The sequence below is a fragment of the Diachasmimorpha longicaudata genome, chromosome 17 (genome assembly GCF_034640455.1).
Source record: "Diachasmimorpha longicaudata isolate KC_UGA_2023 chromosome 17, iyDiaLong2, whole genome shotgun sequence".
Taxonomy (NCBI): Eukaryota; Metazoa; Arthropoda; class Insecta; order Hymenoptera; family Braconidae; genus Diachasmimorpha; species Diachasmimorpha longicaudata.
In genome coordinates, this window is record NC_087241.1 from 3,418,322 (window position 1) to 3,424,747 (window position 6,426).

The 6,426-nt window shown below is 40.3% G+C and overlaps 1 protein-coding gene across 7 annotated transcripts in view; it reads right to left on the minus strand.

Moving 5' to 3' along the window:
* The window catches only part of LOC135170362 (octopamine receptor beta-1R-like), a 44,394-nt gene that overhangs the window by 27,438 nt on the left and 10,530 nt on the right, over positions 1–6,426 (minus strand). For 2 of the 7 annotated variants that reach the window (XM_064136121.1, XM_064136120.1), the window contains exon 1: positions 572–1,255. The exons of 2 other annotated variants lie outside the window; for them this stretch is intronic. The gene's annotated coding sequence lies outside the window, so the exon portion shown is untranslated. Of the gene's footprint in view, positions 1–571; positions 1,256–6,426 lie in introns of those variants that run through there. 3 more of the 7 variants (XM_064136116.1, XM_064136119.1, XM_064136113.1) reach the window with 3 other exon arrangements.

Sequence of the window (6,426 nt, forward strand, 5' to 3'; positions counted from 1 at the left end):
CCATCAAAATTACCTTCGTTCCGTAATTTTGAGTAAATATTTTTCGAAATATTTTGGCGTGAGAAACTAGAGAATCCATTCGCAAGTTCATTGCCAAGTCTTTAACGTCACCCTACGATATACATGAACAAACATTGCGAATATCCAATTTTTTTTCGCCACAATGCGTCAAGGATTTTATTTTAGCACAACGTGATAAACTGGCATTTCATTACGAGTGGAAAAAATAATTATTTAATTGCAAAAAGCATTTTCACCACTGCAGAACGATCTTGAAGACGTTTTGACGTTCACTGCGTGAGTCTAAAATAAACTGTTTCTCAGATCGTGATAAAATATATTTTGTTACGAGTGCAGAAAAGGATTTTTTGCTGAGAGGTCCCTAGCACCAGCCGAGGGCGAGTGATACCCCTCGACGAGCCAAAAACTCCTCTCCCAGGACTATCGACCCATCTTCCTCACCGCAATGTCTGCAAAAATACCATTTTACCCCTCTCCGTGTGGAAAACCTCCCTTTTCCCACGTCACCCCAAACAAATTGACTTTACAATCTCCAGCATCACCAACTCACCGGCATTCTCCATCACCCACAATCGGCCACACTCCCTGTACATTTTGTAAACAATAATCCCAGGTCAATTGTCCAGATGTCCAATTATCCACTCTCAATTATCACAATTACAACTTAATAACCGTTCTACTTTCACTAAAGGACGATTGCTCACGTAACGAGTCACAGCCACTGAATTTCTCAGCTGCGATTGTCCCATGAAAATCCACCGATCCCATCATACCGATTCCTCCTACGAAATCAAAGCCCTCATCCCTTGTCCCTCAATTTCCAAAATAATCGTGTGAAAAAATGTCACACGACAATTTCGAAACATCACCGTTGACTGTCTTGCGTGTGTCAACACATCACAATTTTCCCGGGGGAGGAGAGTGAAAAATCCATCGAATCACTGCCCGATTTTCCCGGTTAAGCTCACCGTTTATTTATTCTCGGAATCGACAGAGCTTTTTCTACTTCCCCTCGAAAAAAAAAATACTAAAAATAATCCCCGTTTGTCACTACTGAACTTTCATTGTGTCGTTATAACCACCTTAACTGTTCATATTTGCAATTCAGTCGATGACGCGCGGGCGCACACTGACAGCTCAATGTAGGGTAATATGGCGGTGTAGCTTGCACGGCTGGCGGGGCCGAAGTGAACTGGCGGTACCGATGCCTCCGAGCTTTCCCGCTTTCCACCTACCCTCCAGTCGCCCTCACTCTTTTCCACGCCGACTTGTCTACCCTCCGCCGTTCGTATATTTCACCCTAATACGCACAAAACCCCGGCACTCCCTCCCCTCCCGCCTCGGCCTCCCGCCCCTCGAGCTTCTTCGAGCTTTATTCAACCCCTCCCGTCCCTCTCCTGCCGCCACATTTTTTTTCTATCTTTTTTTTTTTACTTCCCCTGTCTCTGTTTGTTTTTTTGTCTTTTCTCACCGTATAAGTGTGGAATCAGTGAATGTGTGTGCGCATTGTGGAGTAATGAAAGATACTATAGAAATGGCTGGGAGGAATGTGAGGGCACTGCGTCACCAGAAATCGAGAATGAGAATTCAGTGTGGAGTCAATAGTTGAGATTATTTTTTGGGGGGGGATTAGGGGGAGTGAGGTAATAGAGGGTTTTGAGACGAGTGCAGAAAACTTGGGGTTGGTGTGGGAGGGGGGAGGGGGTGGGAGGATGTGAGGGCGAGGGAGGTAATGGGACGAGGTAGGAGAATACGTTTGCGCGGGTATCGAACGATTTTTTTTCATCGCAGTGGGGGGAAAGAGAAGGGGGGGAGGGCTTGAAAGGTTACTTTTTTTAACAGTACGATGAAAATTTTTTTTTTCTTGTGGGAGAGGTAATTTAATTTAGTCTCACGCATGAAAAACATTTGCTTCTGGTATCGAATATTTTTTTATTGAGTGGAGGGGCACCAGGTGCGTCGGAAAAATTACTTTTTCGGACGGGGGGAGGAAAAAAAAATTTTGCTTGGGAGGGGGGATGTTATAAAGAGTCTCACGAATTGAAAATTCATTTTTTTTTGTGGTGAAGTGGTTTTTAGGGCGATTTGGGGGGAGACGTGAGGAAGGGCTGAAAAATTACTTTTTCGGACGCAGTGATAAGACATTATATTTTAATAGAGGTGCGGAAAAGTGGTTTTTAGCTGTCGAGGGGATTGTGCTTCGAGCTGAAGGTGAGTGATACTGAAAAAAATCCCATGCGTAGGAAATCATTTTTTTTTTCTTCAGAATGAGAAGAAAAAATATTTTTTAATGCATCGTATGTGGAAAAAGTCTTTTTTCCTCGTTGATCAATGAAAATTCAGTCTTTCACGACTACTATCCTCCGTAAGCTCGTTGGAAATATTCGCTCCACTTCGCATGTGACGTTGAACGACTTTACGTCCCTCTGATGGGAAACTAAAAGAGGGAACAGTATTTAGCGAACGTGGAGCGTAACCGAGGGCTTCCCAATCAACAAACGATGTTTAATTGAATACGGTGGACTCGTTGATCAACCTGAGAGCGCAGTTGCCAGGGAAATGTGATGCCCTGTGGTAGGAAAAACTGCCTGGCCATCAGGAAAATATGTCTGTCACGTGACAGTCATTGATCGTCAGTCCATCTCGTGTCATTGGGAAATTATCTATTAACGGGCAGTTTGACATTTATTTTTTCTATTTGTTTGCCGGAAATTGTTGTTTATCTTCAATTTTTCTCTACATAATTCAACACACCTTTATTTGTCCACTCACAAGTGATATCTATTCAACGAAAAATGTCAATATTTCAGTCGATTTTTATTATTTTTACCACGATCAACTGGAAATAAGAAACTCATCGAGTCGAAGTCATTATTCGTCATCAAGTTTTCCACTTTCAATTCATTGCGACTGAAAAAACTGTCGGGTCAGGAAAATACGAGCGTCACGTGACAGTCATTAACCGCCATCCTCGTCATATATCGTGTCAATAAATCGGTCAAAAAAATCTTATCATTAAAAAATTACATCTACGCGTGTGACATGACAGTCATTTTTTTCGGTGTTCAGTCATCGCAGCGACACGAGAAAATGCAAAATAAAAATCTGCTGCTGACGGATTATCCGTCAATCTCTCCATCAAATTTTTTATAAATAAAAAAAAACATTTTCATAGGAAATTCGTGAGATATTTTTATATTTTTATCGTAAACTGTTTCTTTCTGGGATCAACTTCATCGAAAACGAAACGAATCGTTTTAAATTAATTTATGCCCATTGTAGATGTTTTAAAAAATTATTAGAAATTCAGAGAGATTGGTTTAAGTGAAAATAATAATAATATAAAATTTTTGCAGATTTTTTTGAGGCCATAAAAAAATCAGACGGTAGAATTGACGGATAATCCCTCTATTGTGGCTCCTCGAGCGATATCGCGATGCGGATTTTCCTAACGTCTCAATTATCCTCACTCCTTGAATTATCGATGTCCAGGGCATCTTTATCTTCCTCTCTCTTCCTCACCGGCGCTCCGACCGGCCCGGGATAACAGTTAACCTCATTATTTTCACACACAAATAAATGTTTCATTTGAAGAGAAAGTTGTTCCTCCCAATTATGTGTTTTCATTCGTCTGGATTTCTTGCTATATAATTTTTGACTAATTTAATTTAATTGATGCCATCGTCCGACATAATTCAACAATCATCAACAACCATTGCAACAATTTCATGGAACAGCGAAGGGTAAAAATTGGTACAGATAATTGTCGAGGTTGATCATTCCATAATTCCCAGAAATTGAAATTATTCCAAGCAAACAAAATAATTAATATCTATATTAATACCATATCCACTAATATTCATTACCTCCCCTCACATTACCCCCATAAAACCCTAGTTACATTAAAAAAATGCAATTCCACATTAATTTCATAAATCCAAAAATAAAATTTCTATTTTTGTTACATTAAAAAAAAATAATCGTCCCCTACATCCAGATTATATTTCAAACTTGAAAAGTTTAAATTACAAAATCATTGTAAAATGTCCGGGAAGTCCGGGTCAAGTGGGGCTCAAATGAAAGCTTTCAACTAAAAAACTAGAATGGCATTTCACTGGAGAAAAAAAAAAACAAAACGTATGAATGTCTTTGGTAAAAGCGGTTTTCGCCTGTATCCGAATGAAGCTGATATTCCTCATGACTGGATACATTTCCGATTGATCGGGGGGTCGAGGAGGGGGGGGGGGAGGGGCATTATGGAATAAACATTTCCCGCAGAGCATATACAGGAAAGCCCTTAATATATAGGAAACGTTAATCACCCAATAGAGATGGCTGAAAGGATACGAATACAAATGCTTCTGGCTCTCATTTGTGCTGATGAATTTATTGGATTATTGTGCATCCAGGATTAATAAAGCTCGGTCAACGGCTCTTGTCAGTCACCACGAAGCTGGAGTTGACGTCAATATTCAGTAAAAATTACGGAACAATTAACGTCATTCGTTGTGGGAAATTGAACGAGTGAAAAAATACTTTCAGTTCTCGTCAGGAAAATTAATTTTATATTTTTGGTTCTCGTTCTTTTTTTTTTTTACATAATTTACCTGCCCATGTGTGCGTACGATGTCTCCAAGTATTTTCTAAAATTCTATCTCGGTTTCACGTAAAATTTTCGGGGAGATAACGCAATAAACTGACAATAAAAATAATTTTATTCAGTGCATTGAATAACCAGAGGTTTGACCTGGTGCGCATGGAGATAGAGCAAATATGTAGGTGATGGAAAATAAAGTCACGGCCTCATCATTGATTCCTTTGTCACTTCAATACTCGACCTCCGTTCCAGCTTCAACGTAAACCTTTTCGTACGGAATATTCCCCAGGTGGGGTTCTGTGCTAACGAGACACAGGACTGACAGAATTGTCATGATCCGAAGGGCACAGGGAGCGAAGGGAATTGTTACAACCGATAACGATTTTCCATAAGTATTGTGATTTAATGATGTCGTTGATGTCTACTCATATGCGATCCATTGTTGAGGTTATTGTTGGTCCCTTCAGATTATCAGTGGCTTTCAGTTGCGGCAAGCGATGAATAAGAAATATGTCATGCCTTACGTGACAACTCGACGACTGCTGTCGAGAGCTGACGCTCCATGGAGAGTAAAAAAATTAATAAAAATTATCAGGGAAAGAAGAGAAAATGGAATCGTTTTTGGACGAGGACGAAAAAGTGGTTTTTCAGTGGTGGGACGCGCATATCACGCGCTGCGAGCGATTTTTTTTCAGTTCAAGGGGAAAAGGAATGTTTTAGGAAGCCTAGGATGACTCCTACAGGAAGAGCGAAATCTGACAATTTTTATCGTGTGATTCCGATAAAAATTATTGGGCTATCTGACAATTTTAACACAAACTGTGACCCTGAGGAGAATTAAATTGATCGTAGGGAGTCTGACGGAGACCTTGAGGTGGAAAAATCTGTGGCAAGAACTTCCTTTTTCTTCAACAATTTTTTTTTTTTTATTATCCAGAACTTTTGTTTGACGCCCTTTTTTTAATTCTATTTATTTTTCCCAGAAAATCTGTTTTGCCGCATTTTCGACGCAAATTAATTTTGGTTTTCTTCAGCAGTTAATTATTCATGGCAAAATGAGACTCGCAGGAGTGATGCCAGTTAAGCTGAACGACCCTCGAGAGTCGTCTTACTCAATAAACTGGTCAAGTATCTACTCCCCGGAAATACCTCAAAACGTTATCAGGGCGACAGAGTGGGATGAAAAAAACTAGCGATAAGTAGGCTATCAGAAATAATAAGTCACGGGTCACTGCATAAATCTTAAAGCACCAGAGGGCTTTCCCGTGTTTAAAAAATTTCTCCACAGTCGTGTAATTAGTTTTAATTGAAACTTAACGATAAAAGTGCATCCTCAGTTATTCTACCGCCAGTCAAAATTGTACACATTCACGGTACACCGGACTTTTTGGTTACACGAGTCACTTCTGAAATTGGGTCAGTGAGGTCGCCACCCAGGATCATCTTACTAATTATATAGTATATTACGACACAAGGCCAGAAAGTTGGATTTCCTGGCGTGCGTGATAGAGGGCCGAGGCGAAGCCGAGGCCCGCATAGCACGTACGCCAGTGAATCCGACTTCCTGGCCGTGTGTCGTATACTATTTTTCTTGCTCCCCACCCGAAAGTGCGGTAGACCATAAATATCTTAATATTTAATAAGTGGTAACACAATCAATGGGAGCCCGCCCGACTTTTGCAAAACCGAGGCGAAGCCGAGGTTTTGCTGGTCGGGGCGGGCGAAAAGTGAGAATTGCATTCAAAAAATTTCCTATAATTGCTGCAGAAAAAGTGAAATTCAGAAAATGATTATTTATAAATATATAT